Source organism: Salvelinus namaycush, chromosome 8, assembly GCF_016432855.1.
Source record: "Salvelinus namaycush isolate Seneca chromosome 8, SaNama_1.0, whole genome shotgun sequence".
Lineage (NCBI taxonomy): Eukaryota > Metazoa > Chordata > Actinopteri > Salmoniformes > Salmonidae > Salvelinus > Salvelinus namaycush.
Genome location: NC_052314.1, coordinates 44,006,438 through 44,021,660, shown reverse-complemented (window position 1 = coordinate 44,021,660; position 15,223 = coordinate 44,006,438). Strand labels below are relative to the sequence as shown.

At 39.1% G+C, this 15,223-nt stretch overlaps 1 pseudogene; it reads left to right on the top strand.

Moving 5' to 3' along the window:
• Positions 1–11,350: 11,350 nt before the first annotated feature.
• Positions 11,351–15,223, top strand: part of LOC120052138 — a 55,957-nt pseudogene continuing 52,084 nt past the window's right edge.

Below are 15,223 nucleotides of genomic sequence, written 5' to 3'. Positions count from 1 at the left end.
ATGGTGTACTTTTAAAAATAATCTTTCAGCAGTTGTTCTGTATCTTCTCTATCTGTCTATATCTAATACGTGTTGCATTGACTGAATTGTTGCCAAAGTAGGCTACATTCTACAGTTGAAGTCGGAAGTTTACATATACACTTAGGTTGGAGTCATTAAAACTTGTTTTTCAACCACTCCACACATTTCTTCTTATCAAACTATAGTTTTGTTGGTTAGGACATCTACTTTGTGCATGACACAAGTCATTTTTCCAACAATTGTTGACAGACAGATTATTTCACTTATAATTCACTGTATCACAATTCCAGTGGGTCAGAAGTTTACATACACTAAGTTGACTGTTTGGAGAAATGTCCTCTGGTCTGATGAAACAAAAATAGAACTGTTTGGCCATAATGACCATCGTTATGTTTGGAGGAAAAAGGGGGAGACTTGCAACCCGAAGAACACCATCCCAACCGTTAAGCACGGGGGTGGCAGCATCATGTTGTAGGGGTGCATTGCTGCAGGAGGGACTGGTGCAATTCACAAAATAGATAGCCTAATTTTTTATGAGGTAGAAAAATGATGTGGATATATTGAAACAACATCTCAAGACATCAGTCAGGAAGTTGAAGCTTGGTCGCAAATGGGTCTTCCAAATGGACAATGACCCCAAGTATACTTCCAAAGTTGTGGCAAAATGGCTTAAGGACAACAAAGTCAAGGTATTAGAGTGGCCATCACAAAGCCCTGACCTCAATCCTATAGAAAATTTGTGGGCAGAACTGAAAAAGCGTGTGCGAGCAAGGAGACCTACAAACCTAACTCAGTTACACCAGCTCTGTCAGGAGGAATGGGCCAAAATTCACCCAACTTATTGTGGGAAGCTTGTGGAAGGCTACCCGAAACGTTTGACCCAAGTTAAACAATTTAAAGGTCAATGCTACCAAATACTAATTGAGTGTATGTGAACTTCTGACACTCTGGGAATGTGATGTAAGAAATAAAAGCTGAAATAAAGAATTCTCCTATTATTCTGACATTTCACATTCTTAAAATAAAGTGGTGATCCAAACTGATCTTAGACACAGAATTATTACTAAGATTAAATGTCAGGAATTGTGAAAAACGGAGTTTGTAAACTTCCGACTTCAACTGTATATTTTGTCTCAGGCCTGGTCTGTACTAAATCTTATTGAGAGAGGTTATCTACATTTTTTATTTGTCTCTGAATAGTTGTTTGCATTTTTATATTGTTACAGAAGTAAGAATCATTGTCAATCAAATAGCCTACCTTGTTTGGGTTTTGAAATGCTTTCTGAATATTGTCCTATGGTCAGATTTCATGTAAATAATATTTATAAGTATAATATATTATACACTGAACAAAATGCAATATGTAAAGTGTTTGTCCCATGTTTCATGAGCTGAAAGTAAATATCCCAGGAATGTTCCATTAGCACAAAAAATGTATTTCTCTCAAATGTTGTGCACAAATTTGTTTACATCCCTGTTAGTCAGCATTTCTCCTTTGCCAAGATAATACATCAACCTGACAGGTGTGGCATATAAAAATCTGATTAAACAGCATGATCATTACACAGGTGCACCTTGTGCTGGGAACAATAAAAGGCCACTCTAAAATGTGCAGTTTTGTCAACACAACACAATGCCACAGATGTCTCAAGTTTTGAGGGAGCGTGCAATTGGCATGCTGACTGCAAGATTGTCCAACCAGAGCTGTTAACAGAAAATGTCATGTTGATTTCTCGACCATAAGCTGTCTCCAACATCATTTTACAGAATTTGGCAGTACGTCCATCCAGCCTCACAACTGCAGACCACGTGTTTGGCGTTGTGTTGGAGAGCAGTTTGCTGATGTCAACGTTGTGAGCAGAGTGCCCCATTGTGGCGGTTGGGTTATGGTATGGGCAGGGTAAGCTACGGACAATGAACATAATTGCATTTTATCGATGTCAAAACTCTACCCCCCCCCCCATCATATTACTTTCAACTTTTAGAAAGTGTTTTACTCAATTACTTTGATCACTGGTGAGCTCAACCGTGATGTGATTAATTGTAAATAGTAATTGCTATTAGCTAAATCATATTATGGTTTCTATCAGCTGAGGATTAGCTAAATATGACCGCTTGTGTTAGCTCACTCTTTCCTCACCTAGTGCTAGGATTTGGATGAGAATTGTGTTATGCTGTTGCTAATTCTGTGAATGTCTGAACTTTGCATCCAAAAATGAACTGCTCAGATTGAGGACATAACGTTGTAAAGATTATGTTTATGAGAAAAAAAATGATGTGAAAAAAAGTGTGGCCAGCTCAAACGCTGACTGTTGCGTCAATCATAATTAGACATTCTAATTTGGTATTTTGGTACTTTAATAGGATCCCCATTAGCTGTTGCAAAAAGCAGCAGCTACTCTTCCTGAGGTCCACACAAAACATGAAACATGACATAATACAGAACATTAATAGACAAGAACAGCTCAAAGACAGAACTACATCTTTCTTTTTAAAGGCACACTTAGCCTACATATCAATACAACATGCAATAATGGCTCTATATAATACTAGCATGCATAGTATTTTTATCAGCCCTCTGATTACGATGAAGAGCAAGACGTGCCACTCTGTTCTGGGCCAGCTGCAGCTTAACTAGGTCTTTCTTTGCAGCACTCGACCACACGACTGGACAATAATCAATAAGATAAGACAGAACTAGAGCCTGCAGGACTTGCTTTTTGGAGTGAAATGTCAAAAAAGCAGAGCATCTCTTTATTATGGACAGACCTCTCCCCATCTTTACAACCATTGAATCTATGTTTTGACTATGACAGTTTACAATCTAAGGTAACACCAAGTAATTTAGTCTCCTCAACTTGCTCAACAGCCACACCATTCATTACCAGATTCAGCTTACGTCTAGAACTTCAGGAATGATTTGTACCAAATACAATGTTCAGGACCAGTTTATTACGGGCCACCCATTCCAAAACAACAGACTGCAACTTTTGTTAAGGGTTTCAGTGACTTCCTTAGCTGTGGTTGCTGATGCGTTTATGGTTGAATCATCAGCATACATGGACACACATGCTTTATTTAATGCCAGTGGCAGGTCATTGGTAAAAATAGAAATGAGTAGAGGGCCTAGAGAGCTGCCCTGTGGAAGTGTTTTAATCACACTGGTTTCAGCCTAAACTGCAGGGACTACTGTAGATTGATCACACCCATGTGTTCGTACGCGTCAAAGGGTTAACATAAAACAGCTCCTGTCTTTGAAGTTAGATGTAGGTAGAGGTCATAAAACATTGCTCACACTTGTAATTTGTCAAATGAGACTGACCACAGTTATAGAAGGGCAAATCCCCTGGACACCTGTCTGGCTGGCAATTAGCCTGGTAAGCCCCCCCCCCCCTCCCCCTCCCCTGGATATTGTATTCCTTTGCTACCAAATGGAAAACACGTGTAAACAGCATGTTGTGACACATCAGATGATTGCTTTTGTTGTTGTTGTTCATATGCTATCTCTCAAGTCATATTGTGTGGTTAGTTTGATTTTGTTTGGTAAATTTGATATGTCCCATGCAATACACGGTATATGCAGCCTGTTTAACAACATAATTGATCTGAGAAATAAAGTAGAATTGAATGGTTCATTCCCTAAACTAAAATGACTGTGTGGTCTCAGACGTTGTGAGTCAAAACAGAGCAGGAAGCTTATCTCCACTTCGTGGTTGGCATAGCCCTTTACATAACTGGTGGATAGTTGTCCTGGAAACAACAATTGCTCAAGTCAGTGATTTGAAAAAGAATTATGATAAAACCGCTTTAACGTGCACTATGAATGACATTTTCTTTTGTGCCCGGGGTGTTGATATACCTTATATATATTGTTTAGCTTGGATAAGGAAATCCTACCAGACAAGCACAGCCTGACTATTATCAATGAGCTATCGTGAGAATGACTGTTGAGTTATAGCCACTTAAAACGAAATAGACTTAGTGTTGCTATCAAAGTCATTCCAAAGGGTAGGTTTAACAGAGCACAGAAAATGTGACCATACTCTCTTTCATTCATATATCATTAATGCTATTTAGGGCTATGTAGTATAGGCAGTCATCAACAGCTATTGTTTCAATTCATTTCAATTTGATTTGATTTAGTCATAACTACATGTTTGGTTGAGATGGAGACATGAATTCAAAATAACAATTATTAATTTGTAGACAAACTGGAAGTAAATCCAGACAGAGGCACAGGTGGAAGTATCCAAGCATTAGATTAATCTCCTTCAAATGTTGATATTTGGATGCAACCAAATACAATTCAGTATCACTTTTGAAATGAAATAAATAGCCTATTAAATTGAATGTTGGATTCACATTTCCAATTCAACCAAAAATAACAGTTAAAGAATGTAATTAAGCCAGTGGCTCAGATGGAACTATTCAAGAAGTAGATACATCTCCTTTAAATATTCATATTTAGTTGCGTTGTCATCCAAACACAATTCAATGTTTCTTTTGTAGTGCAGTAAATAGCCTAAAGTTCTAAATCTAACAAACTAATGTAATATTGATCCATAAAATGAGTAACGCATCTATGGCCACATTGAGGTCACTGAAACTATAAAGGTCTTCTTATGTAATCACATAAAACGTGCATGTTCAAGATAGCATGCGTAGGTAGTCGCAGGTCTGTTGGGATCTTCACAATTGCTGTGATAATCTGCGCAGAATCTCGAAGGGCATTGATCACTTACAACATGCACTTTCAACTGCAATCCAGGTCATTTGGTTCTACTATTAGATGAAGGACAGGGATAAGTAACACATGATCTGTTTTATAAATAAACAAAATATCTTACATTGTATTCCCATTTGAACTTTACTGTGCTTTTAAATGGCTGAAAATGCAGTGATAGACATTTGGTTGACAACTAAACCAATAATCTGACATTGTTTTTTCATTGGAATTTTGTTGTGCTTTAGATGGTTGAAAGCATAGATGTTTGAAAGCATAGTGATACACATTGGAAATTCAGCTAACTTTTGTCTGTCTTTTTGAGTCGGTGAATATAGTTTGAAATCTTATTGATCAACGTCTCATCCAAATACACTACATGATATATCCTGGTTATATCCTGCCTGTTCGGCCCTGTCCGGGGGTAACGTCGGATGGGGCCATAGTGTCTCCCGACCTCTCCTGTCTCAGTCTCCAGTATTTATGATGCAGTAGTTTATGTGTCGGGGGGCTAGGGTCAGTCTGTTATCTGGAGTATTTCTCCTGTCTTATCCGGTGTTCTGTCTGAATTTAAGTATGCTCTCTCTAATTCTCTCTCACTTTTTCTCTCTCTCTCTCTCTCTCTCTCTCTCTCTCTCTCTCTCTCTCTCTCTCTCTCTCTCTCTCTCTCTCTCTCTCTCTCTCTCTCTCTCTCTCTCTCTCTCTCTCTCTCTCTCTCTCTCTCTCTCTCTCTCTCTCTCTCTCTCTCTCTCTCTCTCTCTCTCTCTCTCTCTCTCTCTCTCTCTCTCTCTCTCTCTCTCTCTCTCTCTCTCTCTCTCTCTCTCTCTCTCTCTCTCTCTCTCTCTCTCTCTCGTGCTGCTGCTCCAGTTTCAACTGTTCTGCCTGCGGCTATGGAACCCTGACCTGTTCACCGGATGTGCTACCTGTCCCAGACCTGCTGTTTTCAACTCTCTAAAGACAGCAGGAGCGGTAGAGATACTCTGAATGATCGGCTATGAAAAGCCAACTGACATTTACTCCTGAGGTGCTGACCTGTTGCACCCTCGACAACCACCGTGGTTATTATTATTTGACCATGCTGGTCATCTATGAACATTTGAACATCTTGGCCATATTCTGTTATAATCTCCACCCGGCACAGCCAGAAGAGGACTGGCCACCCCTCATAGCCTAGTTCCTCTCTAGGTTTCTTCTTAGGTTTTGGACTTTCTAGGGAGTTTTTCCTAGTCACCGTGCTTCTACACCTGCATTGTTTGCTGTTTTTTTTTTTTATACATCAGCTGATGTAAGAAGGGCTTTATAAATAAATTGGATTTGATTTGATGACCAAAAGTATGTGCACAACTGCTAGTCGAACATCTCATTCCAAAATCATGGGCATTAATATGGAGTTGGTCCCCTTTGGTGCTATAACAGCCCCCACTCTTCTGGGAAGGCTTTCCACTAGATGTTGGAACATTGCTGCGGGGACTTGCTTCCATTTAGCCTCAAGAGCATTAGTGAGGTTGGGCACTGATTGTGGGCGATTAGTTCTGGCTCGCAGTCAGCGTTCCAATTCATCTCAAAGGTGTTTGATGGGGTTGAGGTCAGGGCTCTGTGCAGGCCAGTCAAGTTCTTCCACACCGATCTCGACAAACCATTTCTGTACGGACCTCGCTTTGTGCAAGGGGGCATTGCTATGCTGAAACAGGTGTTAGGTTCTGAACACACAGAGTAAAACCTCACAGACAACTAGAAAAAGCTCAAAGCAAGTTTATTCACCCACTGGGTCATACAGCTGCAAAGACAACGCATGATTACACAAGCACATATATTTATATACTCCTACTAGGCGGAGTCAACTCCTTGCACATCTAGACAGCCAATACAGCTCTGTTGCTAGTCAGGAACTTAATTGATTCCTCTCACTGGTGTAGTCATGGCCCTGCCTGACGCTAGAACCTGTGTGTGCTTGGAAGTATATGTGTGTAAAATAGGACGGTTTCTTCTCTCTTCATCTGACCTGACCTCGGACCAAATTCCTCGCTCCTCCCAAATCAGCGACTATCCTACCATATCAGTGACTGAAACCAAACTGTTGCCCTTTGCCTCCCTCCTTAGGATCCATGATATTTAACAATAACATGTTTTGACAGAATGTTAACTTTCTGCACTCCCCCTTGTTTCACTCAGTAACTTTCCACACACGTAGTTCTATCCACCCTCCATTGACCCCAACATATACATTCCTTATACATCTAACATAATCAATAAGTTCTGGTATGGCAACATGAATAGATATGTTGCATTCGGAAAGTCTTCAGACACCTTGACTTTTTCCACATTCTTTTACGTTACAGGCTTATTTTTAAATGTATTAAATTGTTCCCCCCCTCATCAATCTACACACAATAGCTCATAATGACAAAGCAAAACCTGTTTACTTTTTATTTTTGCTAAAAATTAAGTATTTAAAACTGAAATATCACATTTACATAAGCACACAGCATGATGCTGCCACCACCATGATGCTGCCACCACCATGCTTCACCGTAGGGATGGTGCCAGGTTTCCTCCAGATGTAACGCTTGGCATTCAGGCCAAAGAGTTCAATCTTGGTTTCATCAGACCAGGGAATCTTGTTTCTCATGGTCTGAGAGTCTTTAGGTGCCTTTTGGCAAACTCCAAGCAGACAAGTGCCTTTAACTGAGGAGTGGCTTCTGTCTGGCCAGTCTACCATAAAGGCCTGATTGGTGGAGTGCTGCAGAGATGGTTGACCTTCTGAAAGATTCTCCCATCTCCACAGAATAACTCTAGAGCTCTGTCAGAGTGACCATTGGGTTCTTGGTCACCTCTCTGACCAAGGCCCTTGTCCTCCTTTTGCTCAGTTTGGCCGGGCGGCCAGCTCTAGGAAGAGTCTTGGTGGTTCCAAACTTCTTCCATTTAAGAATGATGGAGGCCACTGTTCTTGGGGCCCTTAAATGCTGCATAAATGTTTTGGTAACCTTCCCCAGATCTGTGCCTCGACACAATCCTGTTTCGGAGCTCTACAGACAATTCCTTCGACTTCATGGTTTGGTTTTTGCTCTGACCTTATATGGACAGGTGTGTACCTTTCAAAATCTTGTCCAATCAATTGAATTTACCACAGGTGGACTCCAATCAAGTTGTTGAAACATCTCAAGGATGATTAATGGAAAAAAGATGCACCTGAGCTCAATTTTGGGTCTGAATACCTATGTAAATAAGGGATTTATGTTTTTTATTTTTAATACATTTGCAAAAATGAATGAGGGGACGGTCTAAAGTTATACTGTTACATAAGTATGATTGTAAGTATGATTATAGGCCTATGCTATTTTTCTGGTGGGCCCATTAGAGCTGGAGTGAATATTTTTTGCTAATTTCCTGTAATTTTACCATGTCTTATGTGTGTTCACGTGATAAATCTGAGTTACTCAAACATTACAACAAAACAAAAAATGTTAGATGTCATGGGCTAGTTGATGGACATTTCTAGTTGATGGACATTTCTGACAAGTTCTAAAGAGCTCTAAGGTCTGCAATGACTGACATGACAAGAGAAAAACTGATGATGCACTACCAAACTTCGAAATTGGACATTTTGCATTCTACTATTACAACTTTCATGAGTAAGTTGAAAGCCTGATTGAGTTCTACGCCCCCTCACTGCCGAGGGTGATTGTCCTATCTTCAGTTGGACGTCCATTGGAGAAGGGCATCTATACTACTGTAGTTGCTGCTTCTTCAGGGACAACTCTTAGCATTGAATTGACATTAAAAAACCTAGGAAGCTTCCCTTGCATTTCAGTAACTCATGGCAGTCTCTCACACCTGTAGCTTAAGTTAGGGTTATGCCTCTCCCTACTGGAGACACTAGTATGGACCAGTGGTTCAGTCAAAATGGTTTTGGTTGTGTTTTGCAGGGAGTCCAGTCAGAAGAGAACAACATGTCCATTTCCCTGGGAAAATGCCGGACTTGGTGGAATCTGTGATCAGCTCATACTGAGTGTTTCTGGCCAGCTGACCAATGTACTGCTTGAGTTTGGTTCAGTTGTATCTGGTATGGGTTTACGGATTTCCATTAAAGTTTTCTGTTAAAAGCTATATTTTGACTATTTCTTTATCTTGAAATATCCCTAACATGTGTGACTGTTTTGCCAAAATGTGATGTTGTTTATAAATAACATGTTAATAATATTGTTATATGATGGATCCATATACAAAGTACACTTACAAAGTATCCTAATTTAGATTATTATTACAATACAAAGAGTATTCACCGTTAATACAAACTATTATTGCTATTTTAGAGTTTCTTATAATTTTGCATGATATTGTCCACTTTGGATGAAATCCATTCATGTGATTGAACATGTGAACCAAACTAATTTACATAATATAATCCATTGGAATTGTACATTCACAATTAAAATACAGAACAAACCACACTGGTCCCTCATGTGAACTTTACAAGAATGAACAGTCAATCTGACCATTGAAAACCTTGGATACATTTAAATTACAAGGGCGAGTTGACAAAAATGTGTGGTCAGGTCAGAACAAAGTGACATATTAGTGACAGGTTGAGACATCCTGTTTATTCACATGAGAGGAGACAGTGTGGGTGTTTACTCAAAATGTTGCAATTTGAAGTTGAATTATGAAGAAAACATACTTCAACGATAGTCTGTATTATAAAGTAATCATACAAAATGTTGTTTGTATGTGAAACTCAGGAACATTCACTGTCTTCTTGGTAACAACTCCAGTGTAGATTAGTCCTTCTGTTTTAGGTTATTGTCCTGCTGAGTGGTGAATTATTCCCCCAGCATCTAGCAACAAGGTTTTCCTCTAGGATTTTACCTGTGCTTAGCTCCATTTCATTACTTTTTATTATCCTGAAAAACTCCCAAGTCCAATTACAAGTATACCCATAACATGACACGTGTTGTATTGGATTTGCCCCGAACATAACACTTTGCAACAGTTTTTGCAGTATTACTTTAGTGTATTGTTGTAAACTGGGTGGATGTTTTCAAATATTTTTATTCTTTACAGGTGTAACGTTCTTCGTCGGGCGAAAGAGAGGAGGACCAAGATGCAGCGTGGTGAGTATTCATTTTAATAAGAATACTTACAATAAAGAACAAAAACAATAAACCAACAAACGAACTACGACGAAACAGTCCCGTAGAGTGAACATAAACACAGGAACAGGAACAATCACCCACAACCCACAAAGAAAAACAGGCTACCTAAATATGGCTCCCAATCAGAGACAACGACTAACACCTGCCTCTGATTGAGAACCATATCAGGCCAAACACATAGAAACAGACAAACTAGACATACAATATAGAATGCCCACTCATATCACACCCTGACCAAACAAAACATAGAAACATACAACGCAAACTATGGTCAGGGCGTGACAACAGGCTTCCTCTATCAATTAGGTTAGTATTGTGGAATAACTACAATGTTGTTGATCCATTCTCAGTTTTCTCCTATCACAGCCATTAAACTCTGTAACTGTTTTAAAGTCACCATTGGCATCATGGTGAAATCCCCGAGTGGTTTTCTTCCTCTCCGGCAACTGAATTAGGAAGGACACCTGTATCTTTGTAGTGACTTAGTATATTGATACACCATCCAAAGTGAAATTAATAACTTCACCGTGCTCAAAGGGATATTCAATGTCTGCTATATATATATTTTTTAACCATCTTCCAAAAAGTGCCCTTCTTAGCGAGGCATTGAAAAACCTCCCTAGTCTTTGTGGTTGAATCTGTTTCTGAAATTCACCGCTCAACTGAGGGACCTTACAGATAATTGTATATGTGGGGTACAGAGATGAGGTAGTCATTCAAAAATTATGTTTAACACACAAATTAGTAAGTCCATGCAACTTGTTAAGCATATTTTTACTCATGAATTTATTTAGGCTTGCCATAACAAAGGGGTTGAACACTTATTGACTCAAGACATTTCAGCTTTTCATTTTTTATTCATTTGTGTACATTTCAAAAAATATATTATTACACTTCGATATTATGGGGTATTGGGTGTAGACCAATGACCCCCCAAAAAATCACAATTGAATCAATTTTAAATTCAGTCTGTAACATAGAAAAACTCAAGGCGTGTGAATACTTTCAGAAGGCACTGTAGTTTTGCTTGAGAATTGTTCCTGACATAACAGCATTAGGAATAAAGAATATACATTTGTAAGGTTATACATTTAGATGTGGGTAATGCTGTTAAGAGTAAGCATTCTGACAATGATAGAATTATAAGTATTTTAGATTCATGCAAATATGCTGAAAATGGCTCCTATGTTAGTATTGTAACTAACAATTAAAAGAAAATAAGTGAGGACATAAAAATAGTTATTGTCAACAATTTATTAAAATAGAATGGAAATGGAAAGGTGAACGACACATTTTTTGTAGGTTGGACATTGATCTTTGCAACACGAAAGGCAGGGTGACATCTGAAAGGCAGATTGACATCTAATCAAATTTCTACAATCCGAGCCAAATAACAACAAATCAACTTGGTCATGCTGTCCATTTTTGTTAATGATATACTTATGAAACAGGCATGGTTAGCAAAAGTTTTGTTTTAAAAGTGTCGGACTGTTGTTCCTAATATTCCACCGGCCATGAGAGTGGTTGTCCTTGCACTGACTCTAGCCCTTGTGTGAGAGTACATTGCTTTTTAGATCATATAATTTTGAAAGAAATGTAATTTTGCCATTCTGATTCATTTGAAATAGTATGTAGCCAATGCAAACTGAATAATGTCTTTCTTTTTCTTTCCATCGTATAGCGAGTCAACATTTTAACTTTGGTAAGTTATGCTACATTAGGAATTTGTACTTATTATAAGTACAAGACCGAATGTTTGAAAATAAATGTACACTGTAATAGTGTAGTACTACAGTACGTACCTGTCTTCTGGATATGTGTAGTACTGTATATAAAAAACGTCAGTGACTCTTTGCTTTGAGGTCATGTAGGTCAATTTGGTGCTCTCTTTGCCTTGAAACATCTCTTTGACCTACTGTAAACTCCCTCGGTTGTTAACATCTACAATAATCATTAGACGTACGAGTCAGAGTTATCATACCCAGTGGCAGGGTTTGCTAACTCTGGAAATTCCTTTGGTCTGTACAGAGTTAGGTAAATCAGCTCTTTGCCCCTTACATGTGGCATAATCACCAAGCTTCTCTAAACGTTGATGTTTTGGTGTCTCTAGGTTAATCTCTAGACTGTTGAATGAGGCCTGTTACAACTTGCTTACAAAACCTTTAACAGGAGTTTGTGAAACCATTTAGTCATGGATGTATGTAAAACATATTTAACACGTATTGCATGTTACAGAAGACTACAGTTGTACATTGAATAGCCATTCATCCCTGTTACATCTTGATGTGATGGCTCTCTATTTCTGTACATGTTTATAATCCACATAGTGTGAATAGTGGTTTCCATAAAGTTATTAACCCCCTAAACCGAAATATGAAATTACCTTTAGGATCTTTGGGGTTCTAATCTCCCTCTTTCAAAATCCCCACTGTGACCAAATCTCTAACATTCCCGATCCTTCCCATGTATTTTAACTCTAAACCTCCCACAATAACTATTGTCTATTGTTAGTCCCAGTGACCTTACTGACAATATCAACGTTTTATACAGATCGAAATACATTGTTGGAGACAGTTTTCATGTCTTTCATTATGCAGACATTTGTTTATTAGATTATATTTCTTATTAAGAATACTGTTGTTTTAATTCTATATGGGTCATGCTTTGCCTTGGTCCCGTGTTCTCTTATGGGTCATTGCTTTTAATTACAATATAGCAATTATGTTCTCGGGTCAATTACTTGGAAGGGCTTGTGGTCCCACCCCTCCCGTGTGTTCCCAGGTCCATATTTGGGAGCCCTTATACATTCAGGATGTAAGGCTTACTAGTTATGTCAAATGTTAGGAAGACCTGTTGGTTGTAACAAAAACAAAACATAAAAATTACATTTGACCCCATCTTTTCACATACTTTTTATATGGGTCTTTTTAATTTAGCCTTTTGTTTGGCTCCAGCCACTTGGAGGCTCGGTGCATGTACAAATAAAAAGTACCCAATTCAACCATTGGTGGATGGTAACTAAAATAATGACAATGCATGTAGTCATGTTAAGGTTTTCATTGTTTTCTTGTCGGAGTTTTATGGTTTTGCATATGACTGTGCATTATATGATGTCGTAATAGGGTTGAGGATCAGCTCAAGCCTATTGGTATTCTTGATCAATTATTGATCCCAAAAACACCTGTTATGGGATTAATTCCACATCTGTTTACATTGCTCGGTAGTGTATTAGTCTGGTATGAGACACGATAAATAATACAATTTAAGTAAAGTATAAATAAACAGTATTATCTTAAATTGTGAGATGAATAAAAACAAGTGTTACCACATCAACCTCCAAAAATCTTTCAGAATGTACCTGTTTTCAGTATAGAATGACATGTATACATATTATATTACAACTTTTTGTGTTTTGTCTTAGTGATTGTTCTTTAGTAAATAGGAAACTCTACAGTGTGTTAGTTCGAGAAAAAGGAACACATCCTGGTAAACACATTCTTGTAAGTTGTCTACGTTGACATTTCTGGGTATGTCTCGCATGCAACATAATAATACTAAAGATTCTGATAATTTTTATATTACTTTTTATAATAATACAAATCTGTCAAACAAATGTATTTCTTAAAACCCCTTTTTTGCATCTTCAATAGTTGTCACAATGTAAGGACTGGGTGTCGGAGTGCGAAGTCAGGCGCAGGAAACAGAGGATGCAATAACAAATGTTCCTTTAATGAAACACGGAGAACTTCGGCCACCCTACTATACTGGGTGCTCTCCGTAAACTGCCCCAGACACGGGGAACGAAAACAGTCCAGTAACAAACTCGAACATACACAAACACGTATAGTCCGAAACAAACACCACGCTTACAAACTAACAATCCCGCACAAAGAAACGGGCGGGCCGGCTGACTGATAAGCCCAACTAATTACAAACAAATACAAAACAGGTGTAACCAATAAACACATAAGGAGGGGGAGAAAAAGATCAGTGGCAGCTAATAGGCCGGTGACGACGACCGCCGAGCGCCACCCGAACGGGAAGGAGAGCCTGCCTCGATCGGAGTCGTGACACACAATGTGTTTTGCAGATACCCTGTCTATAAAATCTAAGACCTATCAATGCATATGCCTCAGCACCGCCTTTTGGAAACACTCCCTAGAAGTCATAAACCTAGGAACAAAATTATAGAGGGACCCTGCTCTGAGTGGACATTTAAGAGTACGTGTGCCCCTTATTGTTTTTCAAGATGTCCCAACGTTCGTAGATGACCCTCAGGGTCATATAACAACCAGGGTGGCTGTAGCGTGGGCATAAGTTCAACACTCAGGAGTCAATGTCCTATCTTTTTCATAGCCAGAGAGAGAGAGAGAGAGAGCGCGAGAGCCCTGCACTCTTCAATATTTACATCAACGAATTGGCCACTATTCTAGAAAAATCCTCAGCCCCTGGTGTTAGTCTCCATAATTCAGAGGTTAAATGCCTACTCTTCGCAGATGACCTATGCCTGCTGTCACCCACAGCACATGGCCTACAGCAGAGCCTGGACCTGCTAGAGCAGTACTGCCAGACCTGGGCCCTGGCAGTAAACCCCAAAAATACTAAAATAATGATTTTCCAGAGAAGATCCAGATCTCAGGGAATTAGACCAAAGTTCTCAATTGGTACAAAATATATAGAGTACTGCACACACTATACTTAGGTTTAAAAATAAGCTCAACTGGACACCTTAATGAGGCAGTGAATGAACTGAGAGAGAAAGCACACAGGGCATTCTACACCATTAAAAAGCTAATTCAAATTGAAATACCTATTCAAATTTGGCTAAAACTAATTGAATATGTCATTGAACCAATTGCACTTTATGGCAGCGAGGTGTGGGGTCCACTTGCAAAACAAGATTTCACCAAATGGGACAAACACCCCATTGAAACCCTGCATGCAGAGCTCTGTAAGATTCTCCTACATGTCCAGAGGAAAACTACAAACAATGCATGCAGGGCAGAATTAGGCAAATATCCACTAATAATAAAAACTCAAAAAAGAGCAATTAAGTTTTGGAAACATCTAAAATACAGTCACCCCCTCTCATATCACTACCAAGCCCTGCAATGCCAAGAGCTGAGCAAAGAAAAGAGTCCCCTCATCCAGCTGGTCCTGGGGCTGAGTTCACAAACCTGTTCTACTAACACACTGAAGCCTCAGGACCAGAACATCCAATCAATCAGGATAAACTCTGTGTGGCTCAGTTGGTAGAGCATGGCGCTTGCAACGCCAGGGTTGTGGGTTCGATTCCCACGGGGGACCAGTACAAAAAAGTATGAAT